The sequence below is a fragment of the Pan troglodytes genome, chromosome X (genome assembly GCF_028858775.2).
Source record: "Pan troglodytes isolate AG18354 chromosome X, NHGRI_mPanTro3-v2.0_pri, whole genome shotgun sequence".
Lineage (NCBI taxonomy): Eukaryota > Metazoa > Chordata > Mammalia > Primates > Hominidae > Pan > Pan troglodytes.
The window spans coordinates 71,055,655-71,083,361 of NC_072421.2; the positions used below are offsets into that span (position 1 = coordinate 71,055,655).

The following is a 27,707-nucleotide window of genomic DNA, read 5'->3' on the forward strand; positions in this document are numbered from 1 at the left end:
CATGGACTAGTTGGAGTTTTTGTTTTAGTCCCCATAACGTATTTGAAGCCGGGGGTTTGGCTGTCCGCCCTTTGTACTTAGTAGTCCACCGAACATCTGCCCAGTCACCACAGGGACTTTTTAAGGCTCCATACTTATACCTGCTGGATTCTTCATGGTATGGACATAGATACTTATCAACATGGAATAGCTTCTTTTGAGCTTGCTCATCTCCACACGGGGTAGCTGAACAGACATCAAACTGAAGGGTTAAAGGATGACTAGCCTGAGTTACATTGATGACAAGATGACCTTCTGTTGAAAAGAAAAAAGATACAAACAAGTGACTATTAGGCTCTTTTTAGAGTTACTTTGGTGGGGGTGGGCCCTGGAGTGACAGTCCATGATTCTGGAGGCGGTGGCACCTTCTTGACTCAGGTGTGATGAGCCCATCCTCTTTCCGCTGTCTGGATTGCAGTCTCAGTAGTTAGGAGCACTAGGTAGGGTCCTTCCCAGGCTGGTTCGAGCTTCCCTTCCTTCCACCTTTTGATGAGAACGTGGTCTCTGGGCTGATGCTTATGTGCTGGGAACTCCAAGGGTGGTGCCTGTGCTCGGAGGCCTTTAGTCTTAAGTGAAGAGAAGGTAGGGGATAGACAAAGTATACAATTTTTGAGGAACTGATCTTTTGTTTCAAACGTAGGGATGTCAGGAGTGGAGTATAAGTAGGGCAATCCATAGAGCATTTCATAAGGGGAGAGACCAATATCTCTCTGAGGAGCAGTCCGGATTCTTAACAAAGCAATAGGAAGACATTTAGTCCATGGCAATCGAGTTTCTAAAGCTAACTTAGTTAAGTGGTTTTTTAGAGTCTGGTTCATCCACTCTACTCTTCCTGAGGAGGATGGATGCCAAGGGGTGTGGTATTCCCAATTTATATCTAGTACTTGGGCTAACTTCTTAGTGACATGCGCAGTGAAGTGGGTTCCATTATCTGAGTCAATATTTTCTATTAGTCCAAATCTGGATATGATATTTTCAATTTATGCTTTAACTACATTACCAGCGGTTGCACTTGAGAATGGGATTGCCTCTACCCAGTGGGTAAAGTGGTCTATTATTACTAATAAGTATTTTAAATGACCAATTGGGGCATTTCAGTGTAATCGATCTGAACACTTTGAAATGGTCTCGACCCTGGAATTCTTCCTCCAAGGGGCGATTTCCTTAGAACCTGTTTATTAGTATTTTTACACATTAAACTACTATCTATAACTTGTTTGGCCAGGGTGTAAATTCCTATACACCCATAAACCCGGAGAACTACATTGCACATTGCTTGGGGTCCCCAATGGGTCCCCTGGAGACCTCCCTCATGAGAAGTTTGGATAACATTTCCCCCTGATCTGTCAATATTCATTTCCCTTCCACATTTTCTTTAGCTCCTATTTTTGTTAACCTCTCTTTTTCAATGGAAGAGAAAATGGGGGTTGCAGTAGGAGAAGGAAGGCATGGAGTTAAATGAAAAACAGGCATTGCGGAAGAAACGGCAACTTGTTTTGCTATCTGATCTGCAAGATTATTTCCCCAACTTGTGAGAGACAAGTCCCTGTGGTGCCCTGGGACATGCTCAATAGCTATCTCTTCCCGCAATTGGAGATTGTTGAGGACACTAGTAATCAGCTCTCTATGAACTAAAACTTGGCCTCTACTTTTGATAAGACCCCTGTCCATACAAATTTTCCCAAATATGTGTGCCATCCCAAAGTTATACTTAGAGTCAGTATAGATAGTTCCTTCTTGGTTTTGTAAATGTCCTAAAGCTTGGCTGAGTGCAAACAGTTCACACATTTGGGCAGACCAATCATTAGGCAGCCTTCCTGATTCTACTTCTTCAGGCGTCTCTCAGTCAATCACTGAATACCCATTATGTCTTCCCTTCAATCACCCTGGAGGACTAATCTATGAATAAGTGCTACCCTGTCTTGAAGGGAGTTTCTCCTAAGTCTGGTTGAACTTTTATATGATAGTCAATCAAATCTAAACATACATGATCCCGTTTTAAGTTTGGATCCCCTGTTAAAATGCCTGCTGGATTAAGTGAATTATCAGTAGTTAATATTAAATCACATTTTTCCAGTAAGATACCCTCATATTTTAAAATTCTTGAGTAAGTGATCCATCTCCCTGCTTTCTGATTTAATATAGTTCTAACTTGGTGGGATGTGCTTACTGTTAACTTTCCTCCAAAGGTTAACTTTCTACTTTCTTCAACTAATAGTGCTGTAGCTGCGATGGATTGGATACACTGGGGCCACCCACAAGTGACTGGGTCTAAGACCTTTGACAAGAAGGCCACGGGCTGTTGGTGGCCTCCATGTTCTTGGGTGAGCACTCCTAGGGCTACCCTGTTGTTTACATTAATGAAAAGGTGAAATGGCTTTTCTAGGGAAGGTAGAACTAGAACAGGGGTGGTTATGAGCATCTCTTTTAATTCCTCAATCTGCTGGATTTCCTGGGAAGTCCACAAGAGATTATCAGGCTTCCACTGGGCAAGTTTCTTACATAGAAGTTTACTTTTTAATGCATATGAGTCAATCCATAAACAACAATATCCAATTAGTCCTAAAAATTTCCTGAGTTTTTGTTTAGTTTGGGGCAGGGGTAGGGAAACAATCTCCTCCACTCTTTCAGGTCCTATTTTTCATTTACCTGCACTGATTAGGTGGCCTAAGTATTTAACTTCAGGTTCTACATACTGAAGTTTCCCTTTTGAGACCCGCAAACCCTCACATTGCAAGTGATTGAGAATGTGTGTAGAGAAGTCACCTACTTCTTTTATGTCTTTACCAGATATAAGAAGATCATCCATGCACTGAAGCAGACGTATTTGTTTAGGGACTGTAACTTTCTCTAGTACTTGTTCTAGGATCTGACCAAAGAGGTTGGGGGAGTCTGTGAACCCCTGGGGCAAGACTGTCCATCGATATTGTTGTCTCTGCCCCGAATAGGGGTCTTCCGACTCAAAAGCAAATATATCTCGGCTATCCTCAGCCAAGGGGCATGCCTAGAAGGCATCCTTCAGATCTATCACTATAAACCGTTGATGCTCATATGGAATTTTGCTAAGAATGGTGTAAGAGTTAGGAACACTGGGGTGAGTGGTCTGGACTGTTTGATTAATAGCTCTAAGGTCTTGCATCAATCGATACGACCCATCTGATTTCTTGACAGGCAGGATTGGGGTATTGTAAGGAGACATACAGGGTTCAAGAAGCCCATCGTTAATGAGACCCTCAATTACAGGCTTTAGCCCTACTCTGCCCGTTAAAGAAATGGGGTATTGCTTTCTCCTTACTATTTCCCCAGGGGTTTTTAGTTTGATATGTATTGGAGGGATTTGGAGTTTCCCTCTATTTCCTTCCTTTGACCAGATATCGGGATGAATATATTTCTCATCCTCAGCAGCAAGTAAATGTAGTGAAGTGAGGAATCCTTTAGGGCCCACTTGAAGGCCTATGCCTAGATTTAACACTAGGTCCCTTCCTAATAAATTAGTTCCTGCTTCAGGAATTAATAAAAATTGAATATGGGTAAATCGATCTTGATATCTGACTTCTGTGCTTTCTAAAATTTTTGCCTTAAATCCTTCTCCTTCTACCCCAGAGACGAAAAGTTCTTCTGAAGAGCAGGTGAGACCAGGTGGAGGGAAACGGAGGAGCGTGAAGCCCCTGAATCAACTAGAAAGGTGATAAATTCAGGTTTAGACCCCACATTCAAATTTATCAAGGGCTCCTGGTGGGACTCAAAATAAAAGAGGTGGAGCCCCCTGACTCCCCTATTGTTCCTCAAAAGTCATGAGTGTGAAAGTTTCTCTCTCTCTAGTGCAGGACACTCCCTCTTGAAGTGGCCTGTTTTTCCACATTGGTAACATATATCTTGTCCTTCTCCCTTCTCAGTCTTAGCATTCTCTGCCCTTGCCCCCCTATACCCCTTAGGGGGCTTATTAGTTGAAGACCTCAGCCCTCCAGATGGAGGCTTGGGCCCTCTTAAGAAGGATCTAGGCCCCTTATAATCTCTGGCCCCTTGGAAGCCCTGCTTAGAGATATATGGATTTGGAGCCATCTGCTGGAAGGTAGGTAACATAAGTTTTGTCTTTTGTTTTTGTTTTTCCTCATCTCTTCTGACATATACCGTTTGAGCCTCCCTAAGCAGTTCACTCAGGGGACGGTCCTCCCAATTTTTTATTTTTTAAATTTTCTTGAAATGTCTGGCCAACTTTTAGTAACAAAATGAAGTTTTAACATTCCCTGTCCAAGGGGATTTTCCAGATCAAGGCCTGCATATTGTCTCATTTGCTCCCTCAATCTAAGAATCTAGCATGTCCCTCATCTTTTTCCTGTTGAATATCAAATGCTTTAGAAAGATTTCAAGTTCGGGGTACTGATACTCGAATTCCTTTTGTTATTACCTCCCTTAGATCCTGCATGTTTTCCCAGTGATTTGCATTGTTATTGTCCCACTGAGGGTCGTGGGTGGGAAATTTATGGTCCACAGGAGGAACATTTTGACCCGGAGGGTGCTCACGTTCCCAGACTGCCACAGCAGCCCTCCGAATCATACTTCGTTCTTCCCCTGAAAAGAGGATGCCCCTGATGGACATAAACTCAGCCCAAGTGCCTATCTCAGGCCCTAAAAATTGATCAATTTGATCTGCTACTCCATAAGGGTCATCCAGTAATGGCTTAAGCTCCTTTTTTAAATTCCGGACCTCTGAACTAGTTAAGGGAGCGTTTACAAAGCCAATAGCCCCTCTGCCTTGTGGTACCTCTCTAAAAGGAAAGAAAGTTGGATCTGTCTCTTTGGGTGTAGAGGGAAATACAAAGTTTTGAATATCTTTTTTTACATTGCTCTATTTCACATTGAAGCCCCTTTAAAGATAGATTGGGAGGGGGCAGGCTCACATGACGGTAATTCTGCAGAGTCGGTATTATAAGGGGGGGGAGGGCGAAATATGAGCAGAAGTATCACAAGCAAAGGAGGGATCCACAGCAGCAGCTGGGAGAATCGAACAGGCTGAGGCGCTGCCTGAAACAGCTGGGAAGTAACCCACAACGGGAGCCAGGGGGACGGCACAGGCTGGGGCGTGACCTGACACGGGGACAGGAGGGGAGTGTTAATTTATTAATTGGATTACTGGCTTCAAGATGGAGCTCTTCAAGGAAGAAGGCCAGGAAGACTTGCACTTTCTAGAGCCTAATAAGCAGGCACAACTGGAAGGCAAAACAGATTCCCAATCAGTGTCCCATTTTCATACTGGATCCTGTACTCCCAAAAGAGAAACTCTATGGAACACGACAGTGCAATAATTTTACTGTGTATTTTATTGCAAGGTAACCCAAAGCCAATTAGCCCACTTTGTGATCAGCACATCCTCCCATGGGAGTCATCTCTCAGCAGACGGTGGGGACATTTCCATATTTTCTAGGCGGCAAAGTGCATGCTTCTCTAATCCAAATGTGCAAAGAGTTGAGTATTCACCCATAATTGCCATTTGCTATCCCTAAAAGTATATTTAGCCTTAGAGTTTGAAAGAAATGTATCTGCTTTAAATTCCTTGAGTTTCATGAGGAAAACAGGCTTTTCCCAAAATGGGGTCTGTGACACCTCCTCTGTTTTTCCCAAGGAATCTCAGGCACACATACGGATTGCAGCACTATTCTCAATAGCAAAGAGATGGAATCAACCTAAATGCCCATTGGTGATAGACTGGATAAAGAAAATGTGGTTCATATACGCCTTGGAATACTATGCAGCCATAAAAAACAATTTAATGTCCATTGCAGCAACATGGATAGAGCTTGAGGCCATTATCCTTAGCAAATTAATGCAGGAATAGAAAACCAAATACTGCATGTTCTCACTTATAAGTGGGAGCTAAATGATGAGAACATATGGACACATAGAGTAGAACAACACACACTGGAGGCTTTCAGAGGGTGGGGGGTGGGAGGAGGAAGAAGATCAGGAAAAATAACTACTGTGTACTAGGCTTAATACCTGGGTGATGAAATAATCTGTATAACAAACTCCCATGACACAAGTTTACCTATGTAACAAACCTGCACTTGTATCCTTGAACATAAAAGTTAAAAAAGGTAAAAATAAATAAAATAGAAACAAATATATAATAGAGGAAATAAGCAAATATTTCATTTAAAACAATTGATAAAGCAAAATTTAAATAAAATGCAAATTATCAAAACTATGAATAAAAAAGTGATCACCCTTAGTGATTCTACATTTAAAAATATAATAGAATACTATAAACAGCTGTATGCAAACAAATCCAATATCTAAGATTAAGTGGATAAATTTTTTGAAAAAAATAACAAAAGAAAACGTACTAATCTGAATAGTCTTTGAATAAACTGAATTCCTTGTTATACATTATCCTATAAAGATAATTTCAAATCAAGATGGCTTAGCTGATAAAGTTTTTCAAATACTTAAATAATAAATATTACCAATGTTATACAAAATTTTCCAGAGACTATACATCATATAGTTCCTAAATTGTTTTATAAAACCAGCATAACTTTGATCTGAAAATAGGACTGTTACACTGTGAGAAGATCATTTAAAACTAATGTAGATCATGAATATAGATACAAAATTCTAAACAAAATAGAGGCTGGTAGTATACAGAGATATATAAAAATTACTGTATTTCATATCCCTGTGAAATTTAGTCCAGAAATATGATTGCTTTAAAAGTTCAATAATCAATATAATTCACATAATAAGGAAATAAAGATGAGAAAATGTATTTGGTATAACTCAATACATATGCATAATTTTTTTTAAATTTTGAAAACATTGTAGCAAAAGGGAACTCCATTAAGAGCAGAATATATTTGAAACCTTTGTAGATAACAGAAACTCCATGTGAAAATATTAAATGAATTGATATACAGTTTCAAAACACAAGAAGATTGTCCACTCGCACCACATTAATTCATTAGTGCAATGAAGGTCTTAAGCAGTGCAATAAGCAATAAAAAGTTATAAAAGGTACAATGATTGTAAAAGAAAACAAAAATCTGCCATTATTCAAGTGACAAAATTGGGTACATGTAAAGTCTAAAATAATCTCTGAGCAGATTATGAAAATTAACGTCAAGTTAGTGTGATTCTTGAACCACAATTAGTATACAAAAATTAGTGCAGAAGTTTTATTTTTTTTTCAAGACGGCAGATTGGAGGCATTATTAGCATGCCTCCCCAACTTGGAAAGACAAAATAGTATATAGAGATTCACGCTGTGAACTTTTTTCCAAGAAGCATTGCAGGAACTCTACAGGAAAGCTGAAAGAAGCTACAAACCTTTTGAAAGAAGCAACAGGCTGCAGCTTACACAATGAGCCAGGCAGAAAACTTTAGGTTCCCAGAGTGTGAGAGAGGGATAAACTGCCTGTATGATACACATTCCCATCAGAAAACCTGCCGATCCAGGCCACTGGGGAAGATTTGAACCCTACTCAGCACTGGAACTGATTTAGGGAACAGTGGGGAAAATAAAAGTTGGAGCAGTGAGAAGAGGCTTGCTTCCATTCCCAGTCTCTAGTGTAGATGAAGGGGGCCATTTCTGATTCTACCTCACAGGGGACGCTGCAGAATTCTGCCAGCTAACTCAAGTGGTGGTCACAGGTTGAGGGAAACCCTCAACTGAGATTCATGACATAATTTTGAGTGGGGATGAACTCCTTTGGCCAGAACTGGGAGGTAAATGGGAAGTGGGCTGCAGCTGCAAGTGCAGGAGCTGGATGCCCTGGCTAGATGGGCAGACCAGGAGGGGTGTGGTCTGAAAGCTGTGGTTGCTCTGTGGAAAGGCTTATGGCCTGGGGCAGTTTTGGATTCTGAGTGCAGACTTCCTGGAAATTAGCTAGCTGCTGCTAGTGGAATACTGTAGGTGTGAGACATGAGTTGCCAAGTGTCTGGGAGCTGAGTGGGGCTTACTGCCACCTGCTACTCACCACCCCATGTACCAACTCTTCTGTGCAACAAAGACCATTTTGCTCCTCCCTGGAATATTACCCAAATTTCCAGAGAACTGTCAACCAATATTCACTGGGGCCATTGCTTGCCCTGCACATGGAGAGCCAGAGCACAAATTTGTCTGACCCAGCTTCCACTTGGCTTTGCTCCTCTACCTGACCTGGTAGTTTAACACAAAGGACAGAAACTTTTGGGACTTCTAGGGCCCCACCCATTGCCTGAGTCACCAGAGTACCTCCTCATGGTAACATAAGGCAGGCACAAGTCTCACTACTACCACTGTGGCTGGCACTCTTTTGCAGAAGCCATCTCCTGGCTGGGGGCCAATTGACACAGTCCATTACAGAATCTCCAGGTAGAATACTACAGCACCCAGGAAGGAGAAAACCTGATAGCATAGCCTCAGCTATCACCATTGCCTGCAGCACCATGGTTAATCAGGAGTATGTCCACATGAGTTTATTACTACTACAACCAGCATTTGATAAACCCAATACACTAAAGCTATTTATAACCAGATAATTTCACATCACTCTCCCACTACACCCATCGGAGCTGGTGCTGGTACCTGCTGCTGAGAGACTTGAGGAAAAGTCACATCACTGAATCCCTTGCCAACATTTTCCAACACCAGCCTGGAGTATGGCAGCTCCACTGGGCAGCTAGAACCAGGGGAACAGCAGCATTTACAGGAGTCTGGCTCTCAGGGACTCCTACTCCTAGGGGAAGGGAAAGTGCACCACATGCCTGTGAGACAAAGGAATTTAGATGGCAGGGCTTGAGTCCCATAACTTTCTGCTTGTGGGAAGTGTCTTTCAGCAGAATTACAGGTGCAGTGCTGGGCTCAGTAGGGAAAATCTGTAGCTCTGCCCCAACATTCAGGCAGCCCTGCTGCTCATGAAGATTTTTGGAGAAGGGAACATTTGCTCCCCTTGTCCACTACTGCAGACACAGCTGGGGCTTCTCACATGCAAGCTCAGCAGGGGTACACCTATAGACAGTCTTTCTGGAGCACTTCAGAGTGACTGCATTCCCACAGGAGGAGTGCCTTTCAGGTTCAGGCTTGCATAAAAAGTAGAGTCACAATACCTCCCTATTTGAAACATCAACCTCATTGCAGATGAAAAGATGTGCCTCTCTGATTTGAATAGCCTGGACACTGGGTCAAGAGTGTGACTAGGAGGTGGACCACTTTCCTGCTGGCTTGGCAGAGGTGTTGAGGTTGCTCCCTCCTTTCACCCGGAGAAGACCTCAGTGTGTTTCACTGAGAGCTCCCCCAGCCACCTATGTCAAAGTTGGGACTTTCTGCATGTGGGAAGTTTCTTTCAGCAGAAGTACAGATGCAGTGCTGGGCTCAGTCTGAAAAGTTATGTGGCTCTACCTCAACAGTCTGACAGCACTGGTGTTTGTGAAGGGTATTGGAGAAGCTGGGGCTTCTCCCATGGGAGCTTGGCATGGGTGAACATGTAGACAGCCTTTCTGGAACACTTCAGGCTGATGAAATCCCCAAAGGAGGAATGTCTCTCCATGTTCAGACATGCTCTAGGAGTAGAACCACAATCCCTCTTTACATTGAACAACAGCATTCTTGCTCATGAAAAGAGGTGCCTGTCTGATCTGAATAGCTGGAATACTGTGACAGGAGTGTAACTGGGAGGCAGATTGTTTTCCTGCTGGCCTGTCAGGAGAGCTGAGGTGGTTCCCTCACTTCCCTATGAAAGGACCTCAGTGTGATTAACTGGGGGCTCCCCCAGCCACCTCTGTCTGTCAGGTTGGGACCTCTCCTCACCACTGAGTATTGCATTTACCCACCTGCTTTAGCCACCACTGGTTTCTAACCAGGGATACCACTCTCATTCCTCTGAAGCCTGAACTATTCAACCTGGAAACAAAATACCGGAGAAAAAATAAATTTTTTAAAAAGTGCACGCTCTGAGGGAACAAGATAAGCTTCAAAAGACCTCTTTCATTTCAAAGTCATAAGAGACAGTAAATTTGCTTGCACACAGCACATTGCTACTACAAACAGGATTTAAGAAAGCCATGGTACATGGACTCTCTATAACCAGGGAACTCATGCAGAGCCTTCATCTCTGAAAGCAAAAAGAGCCAAACAAGGCTGCAATAAACTATAAACATTAAAATCACATCATTAAGGGGGAAAAAGAAATTTTAAAAAGCCACATGGTCAAATCAAAAATAAATTCAAGACTAATTAGAAGAAATAGTCTACCCAAATGAGAAACAGACAAATAATTCTGGCCATATTACAAAACAGTGTTCTAGAATACTTGCAAAAGATCACACGATCTCACCATCAATGGATTCAAACCAAAATAAAATCCTTTAAATGCAAGATAAGTAATTCCAAATGTTGATTATTAAGCTATTCAAAAATATACACGAGAAAGGTGAAAACTAACATAAAGATACTTTTTAGGAATTCAGGATATGAGTAAATATAATCTAAAAAGATAGATATTTTAAAGAAAAACCAATCAGAACTTTTGGAAATGAAAAACACATTTAGGGAATTACAAAATGAAGTGGAATGTTTCAACATTAGACTAGACTTAGTAAAAGAAAGAATTTCAGAGCTCAAAGACAAGACTTTTGAATTGACTTAATCAGACAAAAATAAAGAAGAAAGAATCAAAAGAAATGAACAAAATATCCTAGAAATATAGGATTATGTAAAATGGCCAAACTTAAGAATAATTGGTGTTACTGAGGGAGAAGAGAAAGCAAAAATTTGGAAAACGCATTTGATGGAATAATTGAGGAAAACTTTCCTAGCCTTTCTAGAGGTTTAGCTATCCAAATATAAGAAGTTTAAAGAAAATCTCAGAGATTCCTTGCAAAAAGAACATCACCAACTCATGTAGTCATCAGGCTATCTAAAATCAAAGTGTAGAAAAGAATTCTAAGAGCAGTGAGACAAAAACATCAGGAAACCTATAAAGGAAATCCTATCAGACTAACAGTAGGCTTCTCAGCAGAAATGTTACAAGTCAGAAGAGATTTGGGTACTATATTTAACCTCTTTAAACACAACAATTGTCAGTCAAGATTTTTGTATCCAGTAAATTAAGTTTTATAAATGAAGAAGAAATAAAGCATTTTTCAGACAAACAAATGCTGAGACAACTTGTCAGTACCAGACCAGCCCTATAAGAAATGATAAAAGGAGTGCTAATCTTGAAACAAAAGGTTAATATGCACCAGAATACAACCTCTTAAAATCATAAAACTCTTAGGTTCTATAAAACTATAACACAATGAAAAAACAACATGTAAAGATAAAAATCAACATAACAACTGGAACAATATCTCATATCTCAATATTAATGTTGAACGCAAATGGCCTAAATGCTTCACTTAAAAGATGCAGATTGACAGAGTGGATTAAAAAAAACACAAACCAAATATCTGTTGTCTTCAAAAGAGTCACTTAACACCTAGGGATTCATATAAAATCAAGGTTAAAAGTTAGTGTTAGATAAAGGGGTGGAAAAAGATATTCCACATAAATGGAAACAGAAAACAAGGAGCAGTAGTTTTTCTTATATCAGATAAAGTAGACTTTAAAACAACAACAATAAAACAAGACAAATAAGGTCATTTAATAAGGATAAAAGGATCAATCCAACAAGAAGATATTACAATCTAAATATATACATATTTAATTTTGTGGCTCCCAGATTCATAAAACAATTACTACTAGACCTAAGAAATGAGATAGGCAGCAACACAATAATAGTGGGGGACTTTAACATATCACTGACAGCACTAGACAGATCATCAAGGAAGACTGTCAGCAAGGAAACAGTGAACTTAAGCTGCACTGTGGAACAAATAGTCCTCACAGATATTTACGGAACATTGAACTCATGAACTGCAGAATATACATTCTTCTCATTAGCACATGGAACAGTCTTCAAGATAGACCGTATGATAGGCTACAAAACAAGCCTTCACAAATTTCAAAAATCAAAACTATGTAAAGTGTCTTCTCAGACCACAGTGGAATAAAACTAAAAATAAACTCTAAAAGGGACACTCAAAATTATACAAATATATGGAAATTAAACAATCTGCTCCTGAATGGTTTGGGGGTTAACAATAAAATCAAGATGAAAATTTGAAAATTCTTTAAAATGAGTGATAATAGTGATGCAAGTTATCAAAACCTCTGAGATACAACAAAAGCAGTGTTAAGATGAACGTTTATAGCACTAAATAGCTATATCAAAAAGTCTGAAAGATCACAAATTGACAACCTAATGTCACACCTCAGGGAACTAGAAAAACAAAAAGAAACCAAACATAAAACTAGCAGAACAAAAGAAATAACAAAGATCAGAGTACAACTAAATGAAATAGAAACAAAAATACAAAACATCTATGAAACAAGAAATTGCCTCTTTGAAAAGATAAACAAAATTGATAGTCCTTTAGTTAGATTAACCAAGAAGAGAAAAGATTCAAATAAACTCAATTACAAATGAAAATGAAGATATTAAAATCAACACCACAGAATATGAAAGATCATTCAAGACTTCCATGAACACTGTTTGCACACAAAGAAGAAAATGTAGAGGAAATGAATAAATTCTTGGGAATATACAACCCTCCTAGATTAAACCAGGAAGAAAAAGAAAACTTGAGTATATCAAAAACAATCAGTGCAATTAAATCAGTAATAAAAAAATTGCCAACAAAAAAATTCCAGGGCCAGATAGATCCACAGCTGAATTCCACCAGACATTCAAAGAAGAATTTAGAAGAATTCTTCTAAAACTATTTCAAAAGATTAAGAAAGAGGAAATAATTCATAGTTCAGTCTATAAAGCAATATCACTCTGATACCAAAACTAGGAAAAAAATGACAACAAAAGGAAACTACAGCTCAATATCCCTGATGACCATAGATGCAAAAATCCTCAACAAAACACTAGCAAACTGAATCCAATAGCACATCAAAAAGATAATACACGATACATCACAATCAAGTGGATTTCATCCCAGGCATGCAGGGATGGTTTAACATATGCAAGTCAATAAATATGATAAATTACATAAATGGAATTATAAACAAAAACTATATGATTATCTCAATGGATGCAGAAAAAGCATTTGATAATATCCAGCATTCTTTTATGAAAAACACATTCAACCAACTAGACATAGAAGGGACATAACTCAAAATAATAAAGGCATATATGAAAAACCCACAGGCAACATCATATAGGGAAAAGTTGAAAGCATTCTCCCTGAGAACTGGAACAAGAAAAAGATGCCCACACCCAGCTCTTCTATTCAACATGGGACTGAAAGTCCTGGCCAGAGCAATCAGGCAAGAGAAACAAAGAAAGAAAAGAAAAGAAAAGAAAGGGAAAGAAAGAGAGAGAAAGAAAGGAAGGAAGGAAGGAAAGAAGGAAGAAAGGAAGAAAGGAAGGAAGAAAGAAAGAGAATCCAAATTGGAAAAGAGGAAGTCAATCCATCTCTGTTGGCCAATGATATGATTGTATGACTAGAAAACCCTAAAAACTCCTCCAAAAAACTCCTAGATTCAATTAATGAGTTCAGTAAAGTCTCAGGTTACAAAATCAATATACAAATCATTAGCACCACTATACACCACCACTAACAAAGTTAAGAATCAAATCAAGAACTCAGTCCCTTTTACAATAGTTGCAAAAAAAAAAAACAAAACATAGGAATGTACTTAACCAAGGAGGTAAAATATCTCTGTAAGAACTATAAGACACTGCTGAAAGAAATCATAGATGACACAAATAGAAACACAACTCATATGCATGGATTAGAAGAATCAATATTATGAAAATGACCATACAGGCCAAAGCAAACTGCAGATTCAATGTAATTTCTATCAAAATACAAACATTTTTTCCTCACAGAATTAGAAAAAAAGCAATCCTAAAATTCACATGGAACCAAATAAGAGCCTAAATGGCAAAAGCAATCCTAAGCAAAAATAACTAATTTGGAAGCATCACATTACCTGACTTCAAATTACACTGCAAAGCTATAGTTACCAAAACAACATGGTACTGGTATAAAAGTCAATACATAGACTAATGGAACAGAATATATAACCCAGAAATAAAGCCAAATACTTACAAGCATGATCTTTGACAAAGCATACAAAAGCATAAATTGGGGAAAGGACATCTTACTTAATAAATGGTGCTGAGAAAACTGGATTTTCACATGTAGAAGAATGAATCTGGATCCCTATCTCTCATCTTATTAAAAAAATCAACTCAAACTGAATCAAAGATTAAAATCTAAGACATGAAACAATAAAATTTCTAGAAGAAAATCTAGGAAAAACTGTTCTGGACATTGGCCTAGGCAAGGAGTTTATGACTAAGACCCCAAAAGCAAGTGCAAAAGTAAATAAATAAATAAATAGGACCTAATTCAACTAAAAATCTTCTGCACAGAAAAAGAAATAATCAGCAGAGTAGACAGAAAACCCACAGAGTGGGAGAAAATATTTGCGAAGCATACATCTGACAAAGGATTAATATTCAAAATCTACAAGGAACACAAACAAATCAGCAAGAAAAGAATCCCATTAAAAAGTAGGCAAATGACATCAATAGGCATTTCTCAAAATAAGATATACGAATGGCCAATGAACATATGAAAAAATGCTCAACATCACTAATCATCAGGGAAATGCAAATTAAAACCACAGTGAGATACCACCTTACCCCTGCAAGAATGACCATTATTAAAAAGTTTAAAAACAATACATGTTGGTGTGAATGTGGTGGGAAGGGAACACTTATACACTGCTGGTGGGAATGTAAACTAGTACAACCTCTATGAGAGATAGTGTGGAGATTCCTTCAAGAACTAAAAGTAGATCTACTGTTCAATCCAGGAATACCACTACTGGATATCTACTCAAAGGAAAAAAAAACATGCTATTATACCAAAAAGAAAACTGCATGCATGTTTATTGTAGCACAATTCACAATCGCAGAGATATGGAACCAGCTTAAGTGCCCATTGACCAACAAGCGTATAAAAAAAATGTGGTATATATACAATATGGAATATTACCCAACCATAAAAAAACAATAAAATATGTCTTTTTCAGGAATTTGGATGGAGGTGGAGGCCATTATTTTAAGTTAGGTAACTCAAGAATGGATAAAAAAATACTGTATGTTCTCACTTATAAGTGGGAGCTAAGCTATGTGTATGTAAATGCATAAAGAGTGGTATAATGTACTTTGAAGACTCAGAAAGTAGAGGTTTAGAGGTGGGTGAGGAATAAACTACATATTGAGTACAATGTACACTGCTCTAGTGATGATGCACTTAAATATTAGACTTCACCATTACACAATTCATTCATGTAACCAAAAACCACTTGTACCTCAAAAGCTATGGAAATTTTTTAAATGTTTAAAAATAAATACGTACATACATAACAAAAAAAAATGACAATTAATTGTAGAATCTCAACCTCGCTCCTGCCGCCACTGCTACCCAGAGACTGCTAAGCCCCAGTTCATCTGCCACCACCCACTCCAGACACAGAACATCCAGTCATAGATAAATATGAGTTGGTTCAGAAGGCCAAACTAATGGAGCAAGCTGAGAAATATGATGACATGGCAGCCTGCATGAAATCTATCACTGAGCAAGGAGATGAATTATCCAAGGAGGAGAGGAATCTTCTTTCAATTACTTATAAAATTGTTGAAGGAGCCCATAGGTCATCTTGGAGGGTCTTTTAAGTATTAAACAAATGAGGGAAGGTGCTGAAAAAAAAAAAACAGCAATTAGCTCAAAAGTACAGAGATAAAATTGAGACTGAGCTAAGACATATCTGCAATAAAGCACTGTCTCTTTTGGAAATGTACTTGATCCCCAATGCTTCACAGAGAGCAAAGTCTTCTATTTGAAAATAAAAGGACACTACTATTGTTTTGTAGCTGAGGTTTCTGCTGGTGATGACAAGAAAGAGATTGTGGATCAGTCACAACAAGCATACAGAGAAGCTTTTGAAATCAGCAAAAAGGAAATGCAACCAACATATCCTACCAGATTGGGTCTGGCCTTTAATTTTTCTGTATTCCATTATGAGATTCTAAACTCCCCATATAAAGCCTGCTCTCTTACAAGGACAGCTTTTGATAAAGCCATTGCTGAATTTGACACATTTAGCACAGAGCCATACAAAGACAGCACAGTAGTTTTGAAACTACTGAGAAATGGCTTGACATTGCAGACATCAGATACCCAAGGAGATGAAGCTGAAGCAAGAGAAGGAGGAGAAAATTAACCAGTCTTTCAACTTTCATCAGCCTCATTCTAAAATTTACACAGTAGATCATTTTTCCTCCATGCTGCCCCATAAGTAGTTTTCTTCTTTATAATTTATGACAGTTTTTTAATTTGATAAAAACCTGTTACTTTTATTTGAATTTCTATATTTCTCATGTGGTTTTTTATGTTTAATGTTAGGGGATTAGAGCCAGTGAATATTTTTATGGAGTTAAATGTTTTCACCTTGAGGTAGACAATATGCAGATGTAAAATTTTTACACAAGTTATATATGTTTGGAACGGTACTTTTTGTAAACTGTGGCTTCACAAGGGCCAGTGTAAAACTGCTTCCATGTCTAAGCAAAGAAAAACTGCCTACATATCGGTTTGTCCTCATGGGAAATCAAAGGGATAATTGGTTCCAGTCACAGATGTAGCAATTGTGAATACTTTCAGGTTTGAATCACTTACAAGGCTGTAATAGAAACAGGTACACTATGGATACCACATGTTGAACCATGTCTATCTGTGGAATGCTCAACCTCAATGTGCATACCTTTGATTACAGCTGCAGAAGTGTTCCTTTCAACAAAGTTGTGATTCAGTTTACTCTGGATAAGGGCAGAAATGTTTTACATTCTATTATTTATAAAGTTATCTGCTGTTTGTGTTTATTATTTTTTGCTACACTCATTTTATTTGTATTTAAATAATTTAGGCAACCTAAGAACAAATGAAAAGTTAAAAATGCAATAAAAGCAAATTGCTTGATATCCATTACTATATATATATATATACACACATACTTTAATATACTATATACTTTAGAGATAGATAGCACAGCAGTAAAACAAAAAATCCCTTGTATTTGAGATGATAGCTAGCTTTGTTTAATGTCTTATAAAATTTTCATGAGCAATTCAAGTTTAGTTGTTAAGAACACATATACTGTTTGTGTAAGTAGAATGAAAGTTTTATGAGTAGACACTTCAACTATGGTTTCTATTGTTTCCCATGTAAGTTTGTCTTTTGGTTCTGAAACTTCTCTAAAAGAAATTGTATAGTTTTAGAAATTTATTTATTTTCTCTTGGCAGCTAATGGGCTTTTACCAAGTTTAAACACAAAGATTATCATAAGGACAATGTTAATATAACTACTGTTTTCAATAATTTCCCATGTTCCCTTCTCCTTCTCCCATTCTGAAAAAGTGAGTTATTATTTTTTGGGAGGGAGGGAGAGAATGATTTTTATAAGGGTAATATGTTCCATTTAAAGTGTTGGTATATAGCATTTTCTAACTTAGGAAGCCACAATGTTTTTGGCCCATCATGACACTGGGTAGTATTAACTGTAAGTTTGTGCTTCTGAATCACATTTATTTTTGAAGAATTTCTTGATACTGTTATAGTCTGCCTTCAATTCTGATCCTTTATTCTTTCTATGTATCAGGTGCACAAGATTACCTGCCTTTTTTAGTCCTCTGTCTTATCACTAACAATTCCTACTTGGTGGCCATGTACTTGGAAAAAGACCACATAATATTTCTGGCTCCAGTCAATGTCTAAAATACCCTGCTTCCCTTGCTTGCACTCCACAAACTATTTTCCTCATCCTATTTATTGCAGCAAATCTCTCTTTAGTTAATGAGATTGTGTTTAAGTTCTACCTATTCTGAATGGTCTGTCATTGTCTACCTTTAAAATCTATTATCTTTTTCTTCCTCTGTTTTTTAAATAATGATGGGGCTAAGTTATACTCAAAGCTCACTCTACAGAATAGCCCTTTAACACTTTTCAAAAAACAGCAAACAAAACAATGCTATTTTGAAAGTTTTATTTTCTTTTAGGGTGCAAGCTTCTCAAGAGCAGGGACATTTTCTATATGTTCTATAATGCCTAGTACATTGTAAATGCTCAATGTTGATGATGAGAGGCAATGCGTCTTAATGACAAGGGTGAAAAACTAAAATCTCCCCCTAAAAAAAAAAACCAATTATGTCTTCATATTCTAATAGAAAGAAGAAAACTAAATTTAAAAATATACTGCTGGATTCCTTTCAGGATAGAGTAGTTTCTATCTCCTCTAGGCTTCTCTCACACAAATAAAAAATATGGATATAACAAAACATAAAACAACTCTGAAGGATGGGAAGGATGGAAAGAAGAGGGTGGACTGCTTAGGAATCTTGGAATATTAGAAACTTGATGTGTTCCCTGTGTTTCGTTTTTGCCTTCCATATGTTAGACAAGGCACTGGAGAAACCAACTCAGAATTACTAACAGGCATAGGAAAAAAAAAGTGGTGTTAAGGAGTCGCAATGAAGAAATTGAACTTCCACTCCCTGCTTGGTCCTGGGAGAGGGTACTTTAATTCCCTCACGTGTGGTGTTAGTGGAACCAAGCAGGAAGTTGGGCTTCCACCTCTACCTAGCAGCAAAATAAAGCAGAATGAGCAGTAAATGGCAAAGCTAGTCAGCACTTTACTTTCCCCACTGTTGTGCTGTGGGTCCCAGCAGAAAGTTGAGATTCCACACCCATGAGACAGTAATGGGGTACTACTAGGAAGAACACTTCTCTTCCAACCCCTGGTGTCAGTAGGAACCATTAAGGAGCTAAACTGCCACCTCTACCCAAAAACAACAGGTGGTGTGAGTTAGAACCCTGCTATTATGAAAGATGGTTTCAGTGGATCGCAGCAAGGAGCTGAACTTACACCCTCTCCAAAAGCAACAGGATGACACTAGTGGGCACACTGCTTTCAGCAATGGCATAGTGGAAGACACTTCTTCCTACCCTGAAGCAATAGGTGGTGTGAGCTGGTGTTACTGGGCACTCCTCTTTCCCTATAAACATCAGCACACCCCAATGTGGAGCAGATCATTCATCCTGACCTAATGTAATGAGGTGTCAAAGAGGCAACAATGGGGCAGTGCCAAGCAGTGTTAGTGGAGCTCTGTTTTTCCAAGGGTGGTGTCAACAGGGCCCAGTAGGAAGCTCCGCTTCCACCCTCACCTAGCACAAATGAGGGGATGTTATTTGGTGCTACTTAGCAATTTCCTTTTCACAAGCCTCTTCTTGGTAGGGACCAAATAAAATTCAACATCATCATCCCACAAGGTCGTGGTGTGAGGCCTGCAAAATGATGCAGTTCAGCACTCTGCTTTCCCCTCCATTGATATTAGTGGACGCAGGAAGATGCTGATCATACAGTTTCAAATAGCAGCATCAAGGCAGAAGAAGGTGGTATTAGGTGGTTCTAGTTGGGACTAAGTCTTCCATTCCACTAATGTCAACAAGGACAAGTGAGGATATAAAACCCAGTAAGCAGCAATGAAAGAAATAAGTTGGTGCAATGCACTGCTAATCAATCCTCTGTTTTCCCCTCTGATGTCAGTGTTGCCTAACAAAGAGCCAAATTTTCACGCCCATGAATCAACAATGAGATTCAACATCAAATTTTAGCACTAGCATAACAATAATTAATGAAATTGTATTATACCTAATTTACCAATTAGATATTGTCAGATAGGGTTGTTCTTTTTTTAAAAGGACCAAGTATATGATTACTACAAGAAAATCACTTCAAATGTAATTATTTAGACAGGCTGAAAGCAAAAAGAAAGAAAAAATATATGTAGTATATAAACACTAATTTTAAAAGAGAACAGGAATGACTATATTAATAACAGGTAAAGTAAAATTTAAAGCAAAGAAAATTACTAGGAACAAGTAACAACATTACATTATGATGTAAATCCGTAAAGAAAATGTAGCCATTTAAATGTCTCTGTACCAAACGAGAAAGCTTCAAAATACATGAAGCAATTACTAATAGCATTGTAGGGAAAAAATTATATTTATAGTTGGAAACATTGAGAAATATTTCTCAGCAATTGATAGAAATAAGAAAAATTATGCAATGATATAGAAAACTGAACATTATCATCAACCAATATAATCTAAGTGTACATTAATAGAACACTATGTAAAAACAACAGAATACACATCACATTCTATTCAAACTTCCATGAAGTAATCACTGATATAGACTACACTCTGGGCCACAAAAAAAAAAAACAAATGTAAAAGATTGAATTTATACATATTCTTTCTCAGATTATAATAGAATCAATCTATAAATAAGTAACATAAACAAAGAAGAATAATCTCCAAAGGTTTTGAAATTAAACACCACGCTTCTAAATAATTAATGGGTAAAAAAATTCTCAAAAATATTATGTAGACTTGAACAAAAGAGAAAATACAACACATCAAATTATATGCAATAAAGCTAAAGCAATATTGAAGGTAAATTTATGGCACTTTACCTGATATTAATATAGCCACTCCTGTTCTATTTCAAATTGGGGTTTGCATGCAATACATGTTTTTTCCTTTTGCTTTCAGCCTATCTACATAATTGTATTATAAGTAATTTTTTCTAGTAGCAAGAATATACTGCATCTTTTTCAAAGGTCCAGTCTTCTTGCATTGGAAAATAAGAACGATCTCAAATTAAAAATTTAAGCTCTCATATGAAGACACTACAAAAAGAAGAAAAAATAAATTTGATGCAAGCAGAAGAAAGCAAATAAGAATAACAAAAAAATCTTAATGAATCTAAAACCAAAAACAATAAAGAAAATCAAAGCAACAGAATGATGGCTTTTGTAAAGATTGACAAATTAATAAACTTCTCATGAGAATGACAAAGATATAAAGAGAAAGGACAAAAAATAGCAATATCATAAATGGAACAGATCATATAACTGAAGATCCTAAAGCATTTTACATCAGTGGTCCCAAACCTTTTTGGCACCAGAGACGGTTTTGTGGAAGACAATTTTTCCATGGACTGGGGGAAAGGTGGGGAGGGGGTGGTTTCAGGAAGAAACTCTTCCACCTCAGATCACCAGGCATTAGTTAGATTCTCATAAGGAGCACACAACCTAGATCTTTGCATGCACAGTTCACAATAGGGTTTGCACTCCTATGGGACTCTAAAGCTGCCATTGATCTGACAGGAGACAGGTTGTAATTCTCACTCGATCACTGCTCACCTCTGGCTATGTGGCCCAGTTCCTAACAGGTCATGGAGCCCAAGGTTTGGGAACCCCTGCTTTAAATGATAAATATAGAGTACTATGAACAATTTTACACACATAAATTAGGCAATACAGAAGAAATGTGCCAATTTTCTAAAAGCTCGAAATACCCAGTCTCACCCAAAATAGAAAATCATATAATTTTCAGGCACTTAGAGCAGTGGAACAGAATACAGAACCCAGAAATAAAGCTCAATACTTACAGCCAACTGATCTTTGACAAAGCATTCAAAAATGTAACTTGGGGAAAGGACATCCTATTCAATAAATGGTGTTGGGAAAACTGACAAGCCACATGTAGAAGAATGAAACTGCATCCCCATCTCTCACCTTATACAAAAATCAACTCATGATGGACCAAAAACTTAAATCTAAGAAAGATGTGAAACTGTAGAAATTCTAGAAGATAACCCTAGAAATACTTTTCTGGAGACTGGCTTAGGCAAAGAATTCATAGCTAAGACACAGCAGCAAATTCAATAGAAAGAAAAAGAAAGTTAATGAAAACTAATTAAACTAAAAACCTTCTGCACAGCAAAAGAAATAATTTGCAGAATAAACAGACAAACCAAAGAGTGGGAGAAAATATTTGTAAACTATGCATCCAAAAAAGGACTAGTATCTAGAATCTACAAGGAACTCAAACAAATCATGAAGAAAAAAATCCCCATGAAAATGGCACATGTATACATATGTAACAAACCTGCATGTTGTGCACATGTACCCTAGAACTTAAAGTATAATTTTAAAAAAAGAAGAAGAAAAAGAAGATGGCCACATAGGAAAGCTCCACTCTACAGCTCCCAGCATGAGTGACGCAGAAGACGGGTGATTTCTGCATTTCCAACTGAGGTACCGGGTTCATCTCACTGGGGAGTGTCAGAGAGTGGGTGAAGGACAGTGGGTGCAGCACACTGAGCATGAGCTGAAGCAGTGTGAGGCATCGCCTCACCTGGGAAGCTCAAGGGGTCAGGGAATTCCCTTTCCTAGTCAAAGAAAGGGGTGACAGATGGCACCTGGAAAATCGGGCCACTCCCAACCTAACACTGTGCTTTTCCAACAGTCTTAGCAAATGGCACACCAGGAGATTATATTCCACACCTGGGTCAGAGGGTCCTACACCCATGGAGCCTCGCTCATTGCTGGCACAGCAGTCTGAGATCAAACTGCAAGGTGGCAGCAAGGCTGGGGGAGGGGCACCTGCCATTGCTGAGGCTTGAGTAGGGAAATAAAGTGGCTGGGAAGCTCGAACTGGGTGGAGCCCACCCCAGCCCAAGGAGGCCTGCCTGCCTCTGTAGACTCCACCTCTGGGGGCAGGGCATAGCCAAAAAAAGGCAGCAGAAACCTCTGCAGACTTAAATGTCCCTGTCTGACAGCTTTGAAGAGAGTAGTGGTTCTCCCAGCATGCAGCTTGAGATCTGAGAATGGACAGACTGCCTCCTCAAGTGAGTCCATGACCCCCGAGTAGCCTAACTGGGAGACACCCCCCAGTAGTGGCAGTCTGAGACCTCACACAGCCGGGTACTCCTCTGAGATAGAACTTCCAGAGGAACGATGAGGCAGCAACATTTGCTGTTCACCAATATCTGCTGTTCTGCAGCCTCCACTGCTGATACCCAGGCAAACAGGGTCTGGAGTGGACCTCCAGCAAACTCCAACAGACTTGCAGCTGAGGGTCTTGACTGTTAGAAGGAAAACTAACAAACAGAAAGGACATCCACACCAAAACCCCATCTGTTTGTCACCATCATCAAAGACCAAAGGCAGATAAAACCACAAAGATGGGGAAAAAACAGAGCAGAAAAACTGGAAACTCTAAAAATCAGAGTGCCTCTCCTCCTCCAAAGTGACACAGCTCCTCACCAGCAACAGAACAAAGCTGGATGGAGAATGACTTTGACAAGTTGAGAGAAGAAAGCTTCAGACAATCAAACTACTCTGAGCTAAAGGAGGAAGTTCAAACCCATAGCAAAGAAGTTAAAAACCTTGAAAAAAAATTAGACGAATGGCTAACTAGAATAACCAATGCAGAGAAGTCCTTAAAGGACCTGAAAGAGCTGAAAACCATGGCACAAGAACTACGTAATGAATGCACAAGCCTCAGTAACTGATGCAATCAACTGGAAGAAAGGGTATCAACGATGGAAGATCAAATGCATGAAATGGAGCTAGAAGAGAAGTTTAGAGAAAAAGAATAAAAAGAAATGAACAAAGCCACCAAGAAATATGGGACTATGTGAAAAGACCAAATCTACGTCTGATTGCTGCACCTGAAAGTGACAGGGAGAATGGAACCAAGTTGGAAAACACTCTGCAGGACATTATCCAGGAGAACTTCCACAATCTAGCAAGGCAGGCCAACATTCAAATTCAGGAAATGCAGAGAACGCCACAAAGATACTCCTCAAGAAGAGCAACTCCAAGACACATAATTGTCAGATTCACCAAAGTTGAAATGAAGGAAAAAATGTTAAGGGCAGCTAGAGAGAAAGGTCTGGTTAACCACAAGGGGAAGCCCATCAGACTAACAGCAGATCTCTCGGCAGAAACTCTACAAGCCAGAAGAGAGTGGGGACCAATATTCAACATTCTTAAAGAAAATAATTTTCAACCCAGAATTTCATATCCAGCCAAACTAAGCTTCATAAGTGAAGGAGAAATAAAATCCTTTACAGACAAGTAAATGCTGAGAGATTTTGTCACCATCAGGCCTGCCCTAACAGAGCTCCTGAAGGAGGCACTAAACATGGAAAGGAACAACCGGTACCAGCCATTGCAAAAACATGCCAAATTTTAAAGACTATCGAGGGTAGGAAGAAACTGCATCAACTAACAAGCGAAATAACCAGCTAACATCATAATGACAGGATCACATTCACACAGAACAATATTAAACTTAAATGGGCTAAATGGTCTGATTAAAAGACACAGACTGTCAAATTGGGTAAAGTGTCAAGACTCATCAGTGTGCTATATTCAGGAAACCCATCTCACTTGCAGAGACACACATAGGCTCAAAATAAAGGGATGGAGGAAGATCTACCAAGTAAATGGAAAACGAAGAAAGGCAGGGGTTGCAATCCTAGTCTCGGATAAAACAGGCTTTAAACCAATAAAGATCAAAAGACACAAAGAAGGTCATTACATAATGGTAAAGGGATCAATGCAACAAGAAGAGCTAACTATCCTAAATATATATGCACCCAATACAGGAGCACCCAGATTCATAAAGCAAGTCCTTAGAGACCTAGAAAGAGACGTGGACTCCCACTCAATAAAAATGGGAGACTTTAACACGCCACTATCAACATTAGACAGATCAATGGGACAGAAAGTTAACAAGGATATGCAGGAATTGAACTAAGCTCTGCAGCAAGCAGACCTAATAGACATCTTCAGAACTCTCCACCCCAAATCAACAGAATATACATTCTTTTCAGCACCAAACTACACCTATTCCAAAATTGACCACATAGTTACAAGTAAAGCACTCCTCAGCAAATGTAAAAGAACAGAAATTATAACAAACTGTCTCTCAGACCACAGTGCAATCAAACTAGAACTCAGGATTAAGAAAATCACTCAAAACCACTCAACTACATGGAAACTGTACAATCTTCTCCTGAATGACTACTGGGTACATAACGAAATGAAGGCAGAAATAAAGATGTTCTTTGAAACCAATGAGAACAAAGACACAACATACCAGAATCTCTGGGACACATTCAAAGCAGTGTGTAGAGGGAAATTTATAGCACTAAATTCCCACAAGACAAAGCAGGAAAGATCTAAAATTGACACCCTAACATCACAAATAAAAGAACTACAGAAGCAAGAGCAAACACTTTCGAAAGCTAGCAGAAGGCAAGAAATAACTAAGATCAGAGCAGAACTGAAGGAAATAGAGACACAAAAAACCCTTCAAAAAATCAATGAATCCAGGAGCTGGTTTTTTGAAAAGATCAACAAAATTGATAGACCACCAGCAAGACTAATAAAGAAGAAAAGAGAGAAGAATGATATAGACACAATAAAAAATGATAAAGGGGATATCACCACCGACCCCACAGAAATACAAACTACCATCAGAGAATACTGTAAACACCTCTATGCAAATAAACTAGAAAATCTAGAAGAAATGGATAAATTCCTTGACACATACACTCTCCCAAGACTAAACCAGGAAGAAGTTGAATCTCTGAATAGACCAATAACAGGCTCTGAAAGTGAGGCAATAATTAATAGCTTACCAACCAAAAAAAGTCCAGGACCAGATGGATTCACAGCCGAGTTCTACCAGAGGTACAAGGAGGAACTGGTACCATTCCTTCTGAAACTATTCCAGTCAATAGAAAAAGAGGGAATCCTCCCTAACTCATTTTATGAGGCCAGCATCATTCTGATACCAAAGCCTGGCAGAGACACAACAAAAGAAGAGAATTTTAGGCGAATATCCCCAATGAACATAGATGCAAAAGTCCTCAATAAAATACTGGCAAACTGAATCCAGCAGCACATCAAAAAGCTTATCCACCATGATCAAGTGGGCTTCATCCCTGGGATGCAAGGCTGGTTCAACATACACAAATCAATAAATGTAATCCAGCATATAAACAGAACGAAAGACAAAAACCACATGATTATCTCAATAGATGCAGAAAAGGCCTTTGACAAAATTCAACCACCCTTCATGCTAAAAACTCTCAATAAATTAGGCATTGATGGGACATATCGCAAAATAATAAGAGCTATCTATGACAAACCCACAGCCAATATCATACTGAATGGACAAAAACTGGAAGCATTCCCTTTGAAAACTGGCACAAGACACGGATGCCCTCTTTCACCACTCATACTCAACATAGTATTGGAAGTTCTGGCCAGGGCAATCAGTCAGGAGAAGGAAATAAAGGGTATTCAATTAGGAAAAGAGGAAGTCAAATTGTCCCTATTTGCAGATGACATGATTGTATATCTAGAAAACCCCATCTTCTCAGCCCAAAATCTCCTTAAGCTGATAGGCAACTTCAGCAAAGTCTCAGGATACAAAATCAATGTGCAAAAATCACAAGCATTCTTATACACCAATAACAGACAAACAGAGAGGCAAATCATGAGTGAACTTCCATTCACAATTGCTCCAAAGAGAATAAAGTACCTAGGAATCTAACTTACAAGGGATGTGAAGGACCTCTTCAAGGAGAACTACAAACCACTGCTCAATGAAATAAAAGAGGATACAAACAAATGGAAGAACATTCCATGCTCATGGGTAGGAAGAACCAATATCGTGAAAATGGCCATACTGCCCAAGGTAATTTATAGATTCAATGCCATCCCCATCAAGCTACCAATGACTTTCTTCAGAGAATTGGGAAAAAGTACTTTAAAGTTCATACATAACCAAAAAACAGCCCGAATTGCCAAGACAATCCTAAGTAAAAAGAGCAAAGCGGAGGCATCAAGCTACCTGACTTCAAACTATACTACAAGGCTACAGTAATCAAAACAGTATGGTACTGGTACCAAAACAGATATATAGACCAATGGAACAGAACAGAGACCTCAAAAATAATACCACACATCTGCAACCATCTGATCTTTGACAAACCTGACAAAAACAAGCAATGGGGAAAGGATTCCCTATGTAATAAATGGTGCTGGGAAAACTGGCTAGCCATATGTAGAAAGCCGAAACTGGATCCCTTCCTTAAACCTTACACAAAAATTAATTCAACATGGATTAAAGACTTAAATGTTAGACCTAAAACCATAAAAACCCTAGAAGAAAACATAGGCAATACCATTCAGGACATAGGCATGGGCAAGGACTTCATGTCTAAAACACCGAAAACAATGGCAACAAAAGCCAAAATTGACAAATGAGATCTAATTAAGCTAAAGAGCTTCTGCACAGCAAAAGAAACTACCATCAGAGTGAACAGGCAACCTACAGAATGGGAGAAAATTTTTGCAACCTACTCATCTGACAAAGGGCTAATATCCAGAATCTACAAAGAACTCAAACAAATTTACAAGAAAAAAACCAAACAACCCCATCAACAAGTGGGCGAAGGATATGAACAGACACTTCTCAAAAGAAGACATTTATGTAGCCAAAAGACACATTAAAAAATGCTCATCATCACTGGCCATCAGAGAAATGCAAATCAAAACCACAATGAGGTACCATCTCACACCAGCTAGAATGGTGATCATTAAAAAGTCAGGAAACAACAGGTGCTGGAGAGGATG

The 27,707-nt window shown here is 38.5% G+C and overlaps 1 pseudogene; it reads left to right on the forward strand.

Moving 5' to 3' along the window:
- The first annotated feature begins 5,183 nt into the window (after nt 1-5,183).
- Nucleotides 5,184-16,363, forward strand: LOC100608052 (14-3-3 protein zeta/delta-like; annotated as a pseudogene).
- The last annotated feature ends 11,344 nt before the right edge of the window (nt 16,364-27,707 follow it).